This window comes from Cetorhinus maximus, chromosome 6 (genome assembly GCF_964194155.1).
Source record: "Cetorhinus maximus chromosome 6, sCetMax3.hap1.1, whole genome shotgun sequence".
Taxonomy (NCBI): Eukaryota; Metazoa; Chordata; class Chondrichthyes; order Lamniformes; family Cetorhinidae; genus Cetorhinus; species Cetorhinus maximus.
The window spans coordinates 58,959,279-58,972,159 of record NC_135884.1 but is presented as its reverse complement, the minus strand read 5'-3'; the positions used below and the strand labels follow the sequence as shown (position 1 = coordinate 58,972,159).

Below are 12,881 nucleotides of genomic sequence, written 5' to 3'. Positions count from 1 at the left end.
AGGTTATTTGCTATTCATTGATTCAGCAGTTACATCCTTTAATTTGGGTATTTCCATCAATGCAAAGAAAATTAGATTCTGAGCTGAATGTTCAATGCTGTCCTAACTTTGAATATCATTGCTTTCACTAGAACTTTATTTGTCTCACTTGCAGCTTCTTGTGTTTGATAAACAAGCTACAATAGATCATTAGCACAATTTGTTGATTGGCGCATGCAGTTCTGGCAAGGATTTGTACAAGGATTTGGATATTTTCAGACTAACAAGTTTGTCATAGTTGAAATGTATATCTATAACCTTACCTAACTAATATTCCATTTTGATTGTTGTCATTCAGACACTCAGGAATCCAAAGTGCCTTGTTCTCCTCAATTTAGTATATTATTACTATGTGTAAGTAAGCTTGGATGGTGAGTCTTAATAAAAATCAATCATTCTCAGACTAAACTTACTGAATAAACTAATGGGGCCAAAAGAAGTCATCTTAGAAATAACATGTGATTCCTTGACAGTAATCACTTTGTACAGTGATACACCGACAATGAATTAGGCAAGCCAGCAGCAGATGATTTTAAGATTGTGGACCTCAATTAATTTTAATTGAAGACATTAGATGAATCAATCAATAGTTATTTTAAAAGGCTTAACTAGATTAATGACCCTTTGAAAAGAAATATTTTTAGCAAAATACATGACACTGCAATTTTGTTGAACTTCTGTTAAGTTCAACATAATTACTACATGTACCTTACAGTGATACAATGTATAACTATGTATTAAAACATGTGACAGTATTACAAATTGCATGCAGTATGTCTTTTAATGACAATAAAAGATTTAACCCTCAATCATTAAGAGAAATGACATTATTAGTTCACCTTTTATAAGTATATAACCTATTATGTGACTTCTGACTTTACATTTAAATTACGATTAACTCGCTAGAAATACTTTTGTAGTTTTAAACAAACAAGACAGATCTGCACTATTAGAATGTACATAACTATGGAAACAACAGACAAGGACTACTGGCAGCTGAGACCTTGATCCATCAACTCAAATGAATAGTTGGACCCCAGCCCAGAAACTAAAATTGAGCCTCAGTTATAATTACATAACTATTAATTAATTAGTAGTTTTATCACAAGATTGGACACAGGTTAATACTTGGTATATTCCAAAAGAGATTTTATGTTTAACATAGTCTTCTTACAAACCTTATGTTAAAATGTAGACACAAAATGGCTACAAAAGTATGTATTTAAATCAGATCAGAAGAAAGCCTAGCAACCAAAGTTATACAAAATATAAAGTCGTTATGTCTGAAATAAGATTAAAAGAACACATTGAACAAGTTCATTGTTCTATTATCACGATTAATTACACACACAGGCCAAGACCAATTAAGCTAAATAAAAGAATATGTCAGCCAATCAATGGGTGACAAGACCCCATTAACAGGTGGAGAAGGAGGGTCTTGAACTTTCTTGAGGGGTTAAAAATTCCATCTCCAGAGACAGTTAGCTAGCTGTATTGTGACTGAAGATACCTATTTAAAAGGAGGAAGACGATACATACTTTCATGGAACTGATCACCCACTGAAAGTCATAGAGGTCTTTTGGATGTGATGAGTATGCTTATGTTCTTTTGGGTTATGTACTTGAAATTAGCTTAAGTATAGAAAGGCGACAGAAAATGATACCTCCGAGAAGGTTTATTTGTATGGATGTATTATTTTTATATATTTTATTATTAGTTAAATTTTGATTTAACTAATTTTGTATTATAACTCCATAATTCTCTATTACAACTCTGTACTAATTTATATCTTTACTTAAATAAAACTTCTTTGGATTCACTATCTGAAGGGTCTCGTGTTACCTTTTGGGTTTAAAGTCTTGTTCGAAAGCCCAGAGTTAAAATGAATTAGTGATGAATTGGGTTGATTCCAATTAGAATCCATCCAAAATTTTTATATCTGGTAGCCATTAGATCAATAATTTAGCTTCATCACAAGCCAATAATAATTTGTCTTTAGTAGAAGTTTGGACTTGAAGTATCAGGTTTTTTTTTAATTTTGTTCCTCAGAATTCAGCCCATTTAATATATCAACAAAGTGACATCTTAGAACTGCAAATACACTTATTCAATTCTTTATATATCCGCCTCAATTGAAATAAAATCAGTGCAGAACATATTTCTTTTTTCAGACATTGTTTCCTCATGAGAAGCACATTGTCTAGAGCACAGAGCTCTCAGCTTTCCCTCGCCAATCTGGACAACTACTGACATAATTGTGATATTAATTTGATAATTCTGATGTTGAATTATTTGTTGTCTTCACCTTAACACAAGATTATTTAGGGATGGGAATAGAAGTCCTGCACAAACTTTGATGTCTCAAACTCACCAAGTGTCTGGATTCCTAAGATCTACCTTAGTCAGTATAATTACCTTCCCTCATGAGGTCAGAAGTGGGGATGTTCACTGATTGCACGATGTTCAGTACCATTCGCGACTCCTCAGATACTGAAGCAGTCCATGTCCAAATGCAGCAAGACCTGGACAATATCCAGGCTTGGGAGGACAAGTGGCAAGTAACATTTGCGCCACACAAGTGTCAGGCAATAACCATCTCCAACAAGAGAGAATCCAACCATCACCCCTTGAAGTTTAATGGCATTACCATCACTGAATCCCCCACTATCAACATCCTGGGGGTTACCATTGACCAGAAACTGAACTAGCCATATAAATACTGTGGCTACAAGAGCAGGTCAGAGCCTAGGAATCGTGTGACAAGTAACCCACCTCCAGACTCCCCAAAGTCTGTCCACCATCTACAAGGCACAAGTCAGGAGTGTGATGGAATACTCTCCACTTGCCTGGATGAGTGCAGCTCCCAAAACACTCAAGAAGCTTGACACTGTCCAGGACAAAGCAGCCTGCTTGATTGACACCACATCCACAAACATTCACTCCCTCCACCACTGGCGTACAGTAGCAGTGTATACCATCTACAAGATGCACTGCAGGAATTCACCAAGGCTCCTTCAACAGCACCTTCCAAACCCACAATCAATACCATCTCAAAGGACAAGGGCAGTAGATTGATGGGAACAACACCACCTGAAAGTTCCCCTCCAAGTCACTCACCATCCTGCCTTGGAAATACATCACAGTTCCTTCACTGTCGCTGGGTCAAAATCCTGGAACTCCCTTCCTAACAGCACTGTGGATGTACCTACAACACATGGACTGCCAATGGTTCAAGAAGGCAGCTCACCACCACCTTCTCAAGGGCAATTAGGGATGGGCAATAAATGCTGGCCCAGCCAGCAAAGGGTCATCCCATGAATGAATTTTTAAAAATTACATGCCTTCAGGATTTAAAAATAACAGGATTAAACATTGGAGTACACCAAAGTGAACTATAAACAGACAAAGAAGTTTGATAGTTTAACTTTTTTCCAAAAAATGTTTTCAAAGTTACAGAGAAAGTGTTTCTACTCATTTTTTCCATAATCTATTCTTCTATTTATACCTCACAAAAGACATTTTCCCTTATATTGCTGGTGGTGAGACAACCTATGGGAACAAGGGATTTCCGATTGCCAACAAGAGAAAAATATATATTTTACATCTAATATTACAACCTAAATTCTCCATTTCTTTAAAAAAGCGATTATCTAAGATTTCCCAGGAAACAATCAACATCTTAACATTATTTTACTGCAACAAAAAAAATGCTGGAAAAACTCAAGTCTGACAGCACCCATGGAGAGAAAGACAGAGTTAACATTTCAAGTCCGTATGCTCTTCTTCATTTTACTGCATCTATCCTTTACTCATAAAACAGCATGTTCTCCAAATCTCCTTTGTTGTTGTTTTAATATTGCAGGTAAAATAACTTGGGCATATGTATTTTGTGTGGAATTGCTCCCCTTCTTCAGTTTAATATTGATAGACTGAACCCATCATATTAAAGTTCTGGTAGAAACTCAACTCAAGCCTTTGATTTCATCCTGCACCCTGGCTGCTTGCTTACACACACAAATTAACAGCACTATTGGCAATATTATCCCTTTTGTCATCAGTAAAATGGAGTTTACTTCCCCAGCTCATCATCAATATAAATACATTTCTTCAACTTTGAGAATGAGGGTTTCAATCACAAGTCCTTGGTGTTAGACATAACCTCTGAGAACTGTAGCCTTTCACCCAGAACCAATTTTAATGAGACCATCTTTATCCAATGCTTAGTTGATTCAGGGCAATTTTGGAACAAGCTTGTCTTTTGACTCTGTATATGCTCCTAATTATTCAGTTCCACTTTACAATGTTTAGTATTAGAAGAGCACAGATCAATTGTGCAGGTGTTTTGTGAAAGTTTAAGAATGGAAATCACCCTGATGGGCTAACAACTTGTATTTACATAGCACAGGGGGAAAGCACAGAAAGCTGAAGTGAGAGAAACACTGTATTGAGGAGGGAATTGTGGAAACCAGCCAGGCAAGGTCATGAAAAGATTTAAAGATCAGGATGACAATGTTAAATTCTCAAGGCATTATGGATTGGCAAGGTAAGCAAGAACAGGATGAATGGTGAACAGGATTTAGTGCAAGGCAGGAGACATGCTGTACTATCTTGGACAAACAGGAGTGTTTAACGATGAAGGATTGGGGACAAGCAAGGGCAGTAACAATATATGTATAGAGGTTTCAAAGGCAAGTACAGGATTTCAGTAGCTGAGGGGCTTAGTGGGGCAATGTTCCATATCTTATAGCATTGATTCAGATAGACTAGGATGATCCCTATCTGTGCAGAGGTTTCTGATCTTAACTAGGTGCTACAGTAATAATACTACAGTTCTAGATAATCCCCAATTCAGAAAGTGGAATAAAAATAACTCAGGCCTGTTGCTCCCAACTGATACACAGAAATCCTTATAATGAATACACGTAGAGGGGTGCCAGAAGATAGCATGGTTGAATTATGACATTACTGTCCAGCCTCATTCACTAAATATGACCATATGCTAAGATATAAAAGTGCTACCATTCCCTCAGATGTGTATCCTCATTATAAATCCATTCTTCAGATAAGATGTTAAACCAAGGCCAACTGCAGTTCCAGTGACCTGAAAGATATAATGACACATTCATAGAAGGAACAGGGAGGTTTTCCAGTGTCCCAGGCAAGATTCTCCTTTCAACCAACACCATCAAAAACAGATTTACTAGCCAAACATCCCACTGCTGTTTGTGCAATATCGTTGGTGTGGAATGGCTACTCTGGCGACACAAAGGATATTGCACTTCATAGGTAATTCATATGCAAAATATATTTGACAGATAATACACTATATAGATACAACTATAATAATACATTGTTCCTTTCTGGAGCAAAGAGGTAATGGGTACAAAATGCAGGAAACATGAAAATAAAGAATGGGACATAATTTACATAATACATGTTGGCAGTAGCACAAAATGTGATTAACTGCATTACTGAGCTAAAAAAAATCAGCCTTAAGTGAAGATCTAGCAGAGTTCAGTTGAATTACTTCATTGAAATGTGGCTTTAACAGCCAGCTGGTAATATGCAAACAGTAGTGCACACAGCTTGAATGGCGCCACACAGCTTGAATGGCCACACACGGCAGACAGATTGTACAAATGTCAAAACAAAAACAGAAATACCTGGAAAAACTCAGCAGGTCTGGCAGCATCGGCGGAGAAGAAGAAAGTTGACATTTTGAGTCCTCATGACCCTTCAACAGAACTAAGTAAAAATAGGAGGGGTGAAATATAAGCTGGTTTAAGGTGTTGGGGGGGGGGTTGGTTGTCGGGACAAGCAAGCAGTGATAGGAGCAGATAACCAAAATATGTCACAGACAAAAGAACAAAGAGGTGTTGCCAGGCCTGCTGAGTTTTTCCAGGTATTTCTGTTTTTGTTTTGGATTTCCAGCATCCGCAGTTTTTTGTTTTTATCTCTTGTACAAATGTCAAATGGCCCACTGTGCTCAGGTATCTACAGGAATGGTATCTTACCATATGGTTACAATATTTTCCAGACTGAGAAGCAGCTAACAATATAGTTTTATTGTTCTCCCCATTTCCAAACAATTTTATAACAAATAAACAATGGTGTTCAAAGAAAATTAAAACAACATACTATTATTTTTAATGCCCCCACATTTCTTCTGGGTTGTTTGCAGCAGTATTCAGGAGATTAATCTTTCATTCCTGGAGAGTTGCAACCTGAATCAAAATTAGTGCATTACAACATTGGTTAATAGCATTGAGGCATAGACAGAAAAGCATTGCCACAGCAACTCACACTTATTGCTTTGGTTAACCAAGCCCAAAGCTCCCTCACCCACCACCCCACCCACCAGAATGTCTGTGGTATGTTAAAAAAAAATACTGAGTTCCTTACAGGCAGAGACAGGTAAAATTATAATGGGGAAGAAGGAAATGGCAAAGGCATTAAAGAAATACTTTTGTATCTGTCTTCACAATGGAAGACTGTTTGAACCAGTGCCATTGGTTTGCTGGGGCTGAAGGATCTGGGTTGCACACTTGTTTCGGGGTGAGCGAGTTGGTAGAAATGTTTTTTAAAAGTCTAAAATGTGGAACGTTTTACGAGTTTGCATGTCATCCTTGCGCAGGGGCCATGCTAATCTTCTCTGTATCATTGCAATTTTAGTATATCTGCTGCCGAAGCGAGCACGAGTTGGTAGAGACAGAACATTAGGAGATTGTTGTTAGAATAAACGCATGCTGTTTATTTACAAACTAAACACTGCAGCTACACTTGTGTGCTCAAAACATAAAACTCTGTCTTTACTCATCAGTGACTAACTCAAGACTCTCACATAGAGGTAGCCCGTGCTGCTCTGCTATTAGATATTAAGATCATGCGACCTTACATTACAATTTTTATCTTAAGTGTATATTACATATCAGATTACTACAAAGACACAAAGCCCATTCTGGAAATAATAGAGAAACAAAGATCTAGTAAAAAAATTATTAGCAAAGAAAGTGCTGGAAAAATTTATAGGACCTAAAGTTGACAAATTCCTTATATCTGATGGTCTGCACACTAAGATTTTAAAAGAGTTTGCAACAGAGATAGTGGGTGCTTTGGTTTTGGTCTTCCAAAATTCCAGAGATTCTGGAACAGTCTCCACAGATTAAGTAGTAGCAAACCTGACTGTTCAAGAAGGGAAGATGGGAAAACAGGGGAGCTATAGACCAGTTAGCTTAACATCAATAGCAGGGAAAATGCTGGAATCTATTATTAGGGATGTGGTAACAGAGCACATAGAAAATCACAATATGATTGGGCAGAATCAACGTTGATATACGAAAGGAAAATTGCGCATGGCAATCTGTTGGATCTTTGGAGGTTGTAACTAGCAAAATAGATGGTGGGCTGAGGGGGAAGCAGTGGAAGTGTTGTATTTGGATTCTCAAAAAGCATTCAATAAGGCACAACATAAGAGATTATTACACAACATTAGGGCTTTGGGGATTGGGAGTAAAATATTAGCATAGATTCAGGTAAAAGCAAAATACTGTGGTTGCTGGAAATCTGAAACAAAAACAAAATGCTGGAAAAATGCATGGGTTGAGGATTGGTTAATGGGCAGAAAACAGACAGTAGGGATAAACAGATAATTTTGGATTGGCTAGGCTGTATCTAGTGGGATACCACAAGCATCAGTCCTTCAGCCTCAGCGATTTACAATTTATATCAATGACTTATGAGGGGACAGAGTAATGTATCCAAGTTTCCTGATAATGTAAAGTTAGATGGGAAGGTAAGCAAAGGTTGCAAAGGGATAAAAGACAGAGTGAGTGAGTGGGCAAGAACATGACAGGATATAACGTGGGGAAGTGCAACATTATGCACTTTGGAAGGAAAAATAGAAAAGCAGAATATTTTTAAATGATGAGAGGCTTAGAAATATTGGTATTCAGAGACACCCAGGCATCTTCGTACATGAATCAGAGAAAGTTAACATACAAGTACAGCAAGTAATTCAAAATCAAATGCTATGTTAACTTTAATTACAAAGGAAGTAGAGTACAAGAGCAACGATCCCTCCAAGCTGCATGGGTGCTGCTACGCAGCAACTGGGAATGGGTCACACCAGAAGCAAACAGGCCATACACAAGCAAAGCTCCATTTAAGATCACGAATCTATCTTAAAGGGACTGCACATTGCAATAATCACGTACAGCAAAGTGAAGTTAGTGAGAAAATTGCACAAGAGTGAAAATGCCTTACTGAAATTGTATAGGGCCTTACATCTGGAGTACTGTAAGACAGTTTTGGTCTCCCCATCTAAGGAAGGATATGTTAGTCTTGAAAGGAGTGCAGGAAGGTTCACTAGGTTGATTCCTGGGGTGAGGGGATTGTCCTATTAGGAGGGACTGAGCAAACTGGACTATATTCCCTGGAATTCAGAAGAATGAGAGGTGATTTTGTTTAAAAAGAAAGGATGTTACTTCTGGTTGGGGAATATGGAATTAGGAGTCTCAGGATAAGGGGTCAGCTATTTTGGGCTGAGGAGAAATTTCTTCACTCAAGAGGGTTCGGAATTTTCAGAATTCTCTATTCCGAAGGTTTATTGAATGTCTTCAACAGGGAGACCGAAAGATATCTGAGAATTAAGGAATATGGGAATGATATGGGAAGATGGAATTGAGGTAGATCAACTATGATCATATTGAATGGCAGAGCAGGCCTGAAGGGCCAAATGGTCTACTCTTGCTCTTATTTCTTATGCCATTTCCATCCAGAGATCAGCCATGCATTGGTGTCAGCAACACTCTCTCTTGAATTTATTTATATCTTTCCTTCAAATTACCTGCACTTTCCAAAATTAGCAGATATCAAATCTGTCTACCCATTTTTATCTCTTTACCCTCATGCAGACAGTGATTCCTGTTGTGGTATGCTTCTAATGAACAGGGACACACCAATGCTTTGCCTAAGTGGCCATTAACATTTAAGCCAGAGCATGTAATTTCACTGTGGAGCATCATAGCTAGCCCTGATACTGTCCAGGTCTAACATCTATGCACACATATATTTCGAACAAAAGGCACTGAAAAACAAGATCAAGGGTACCAAGGCGAGAGCCATAACTAAATGCTACTTGTTCTTGGAAATTTTCTTTTCAAATTGATGGATGATTCAAAAGAAGTTCCTTGAGTTCTCTCATCTCAATCATGTCACTGTTAAAAGGTGGGAAATGAAGGCCTTTACAAAAGGAAAGCCTTGATTCATGATGTACATGACTGACTGGACATTTTGGAGGATACGCTATTTTTCTCCCTGCTCACACAGCAACCGCAATGAGATACACAATGAGTTCCAAGACCTTCACGAATGCTACTCTGAGTTAAACTGTTAACAGCCTTTAAAATCAATCATCTTTCCAGGGACATGGCTAAAGCACTAAAAATTTCATTTTTTAGCTGTAAATTGCACCACAGTACATCTTTCTATTTTCCGTATGCTACCAGTCTCTGCACCATTCAAGGGAATTGGTGCAATTTTCTTTGTAAGGCATTGTCTAGTTGGTCACTTTATCATTATTTGTCTTCTATATACCTGGTATATTTATTCAGCTTCTAATTGATCACTAGCAGGTTTCATGAACATTTTCAGGGAAGAAGAAGACCAGAAGAATCAATCATTACTTCATAAGGATCTCTTACTAAAATAGTAAGATGTCTTGATGCAATTTTTGTTACTCTATAATTTATGAATAAAAAAAATTGTCAAATGCTTTACAGACGACAGCACCTGGTTTAAAATGGAAATACTAAATGGGCTATTAGAATGTACTATAATTAAGAGGACGATTGATCAAGAAGAAAAATTGTTTGAAAGATTCAAATATTAAAATGAAGAAAAAGGATATAGCTGTGAAGTATCAAAAGCTGAGATGGGGATACTTTTAGATGTCCAGGGCCACAATGAAGCCAGACACATTTTGTAATCTCAGGGAATACATCTGTAAATCACCAACACTTCCAGGCAATCAAAAGCTAAAGAACAACATTATGGAACATTACTATACCCCTCTGACTGAAAAACTTAAAAGGTGCCACAGTCATCAGTGAACAACATACCCTACAATGACTATACAAAACTAAGCTGAAATAAATTAAAACTTGCAAAACAATCTCAGGGTTCTGATTTCCATGCAAACTACATGAATTTTACTTTTGTAGCCCAGGAAGTCATCACAAACCCTGAAACGCCTTTTATATATATAGTAATATATTGTGTGGGAAACCTTACAATCCAAAACTATTCTAAATATAACTTTGCAACCCATTTTGGTTGATGAAATTCAGTGCTAACACCCCAATGGAATAGCTAACTTTTGTTGAATTTTAGTGCTCGTCAAGGTGAGGCAAAGTATCAGACATGGTTGTCCAACATCATCCATTCTATTTTATTCTTCAAGGACGCATTATTGGCACCATAATGAAATGACTCAGTGACTGTTACTCATTTCTGAAAGACTCATGGTCTTCTTTAATAGACTATACTATGTTGTTGGCAGAGCGTCGCCTATAGAGTACAAAATACATTCTAATAATAGTTTTATATCGGGAGGTGGAGGAGAGAGGGGAACTTGGTGCAATTACAATCACTAGGAAAGCAGTGCTAAGCAAACTGATGGAGCTGCGGGCTGACAAGTCCAGGTGGGCTTCATCCTAGAGTCTTAAAACAGGTAGATGCATTGAAGTAGTAGATGCATTGTTAATTTTCCCAAAATTCCCTCGATTCTGGAAAGGTTCCATCAGACTGGAAATTCACAAATATAACCCCCCCCCTATTAAGAAGGGAGGGAGGCAGACAACAGGGAACCAAGGCCAGATAGCTTGCCATCTGTCGTGGGGGGGGGTGGTGGGTGGGTGTTAGAGTCGATCATTAAAGAGATTATAGCTGGACACTTAGAAAAACTCAAGGTGATCGGGAAGAGTCATGAAAGGGAAATCATGTTTAACCAATTTATTAGAGTTGTTTGAAGGAGTAACATGTACGGTGGATGGAGGGGAGCCTGTAGACGTACTGTACTTGGATTTCCAGAAAGCATTTGACAAGGTACCACATCAAAGGTTATTGTGGAAAGTAAAAGTTCATGGTATAGGGGGTAACATATTAACCTGGACAGAAGATTGGCCGGCTGGCAGAAAACAGAGAGTATGCATGAATGGGTCTTTGTCTGATTGGCAGGATGTGGTGAGTGGAGTCCCTCAGGGGTCTGTGCTGAATCCTCAACTTTTTACAATTTACATCAATGACTTTAATGAGGGGACCGAAGGCAGGGTAGCTAAATTTGCAGACGACACAAAGTTAGGTAGGAAAGTAGGTTGTGAAGAAGACATAAGAAGTTTAGAGATGGATACAGCTAAGTTGATTGAGTGGACAAAAATCTGGCAGATGGAATATAATGTCGGAAAATGTAAGTTGTTCACTTTGGCAGGAAGAGTAAAAAAAAAAGTATTACTTAAACTGAGAACAACTGCAGAATTCCGAGATGCAGAGGGATCTAGGTGTTCTCATGCATGAGTCACAAAGTTAGTGTGCAGGTACAGCACGCAATCAAGAAGGTTAATGGAATGCTATCTTTTATTATGAGAGGAATTGAACATAAAAGTAAGGAGGTTATGCTTCAGTTATACAGGGCATTGATGAGACCACATCTCAAATACTGTGTGCAGTTTTGGTCTCCTTATTTACAGATGGCTTTAAATGCGTTGGAGGCGGTTCGGAGGAGGTTTACTAGATTGATAACTGGAATGAGCGGGTTGTCTTACGAGAATAGGTTGGACAGCTGGGCTTGTTTCCACTGGAGTTTAGAAGAGTGAGGGGTAACTTGATGGAAGTATATAAGATCCTGAACGGCTTTGACAAGGTGGATATGGAAAGGATGTTTCTTTTTGTGGTTGAATCAAGAACCAGGGGGCAGTGCTCTAAAATTAGGGGTCACCCTTCTAGGACAGAGATGAGGAGACGGCAGCAGAAGTGAGGTCGCTGAATATTTTTAAGGCAGAGGTAGATAGATTCTTGTTAGGAAAAAGAATCAAAGGTTATCGGGCGTAGATGGAAATGTGGAACTCAAAACACAAACAGATCAGCCATGATCTTATTGAATGGTGGAGCAGGGTCAAGGGGCCGATTGGTCTATTCCTGCTCCTATTTCATCTGTTCGTATGTGTGCACCATTCCCCATCTTAAACAAACTGGTCTTTCTTGTCTCTCTGCTATGACAGCAAATTCTTAACACGTTAAGTGTATATTAAATAGGACATGTCCAAAGAGTTCACATACACAGTTTGGGGCTCTTAATCATGAAACAGAAGGATTGCATGCCAATTGGCTGAATTTCAAAGAGGCAAACAGTTTCTGCGAAAGCTCTGTATGTAAATGATAAAATCATTATTTCTTGGGTATGGTTTATGTGTCAATGCGTTCGGGGGAACAACAATGCATTCACACATTTTATGATGAATTTGATTGTTCAACACACCACTTGGAAGGATGCCTGTCTTGTTAGTCAAACCTGTGCTAGCCTAGCATCTAATGACAAATTTGCAAAAATTCTTCTTGGGCTGGGTTGGGAGAATTAGCAAATAAGTATCTCTCTTCATGACTGAACTGGCTCCAAAATGATAAGCCAGGCTATAGGAGGTTTCGACTGAGTATATCCTTTGAGGCAGCTTCAGTAATCCAATACCTGAGTCACCAAGGTATATTAATAGTTGATCAACCAGTCTGTCTCAATGATGAAGCCATAGGGGATAGGCCTATTACTGGGGCTAGAATTCTTCCCACCATG

The 12,881-nt window shown here is 38.2% G+C and overlaps 1 protein-coding gene and 1 non-coding gene across 2 annotated transcripts in view; both read right to left on the bottom strand.

Annotated features, from left to right (window-relative positions):
• Positions 1 to 12,881, bottom strand: part of LOC144682282 (protein bassoon-like) — a 421,222-nt gene that overhangs the window by 349,191 nt on the left and 59,150 nt on the right. The gene's annotated exons all lie outside the window — the stretch shown is intronic.
• Positions 6,630 to 6,736, bottom strand: LOC144682354 (U6 spliceosomal RNA). Its single transcript, XR_013577005.1, has one exon. It is a non-coding gene; the product is annotated as a U6 spliceosomal RNA (small nuclear RNA).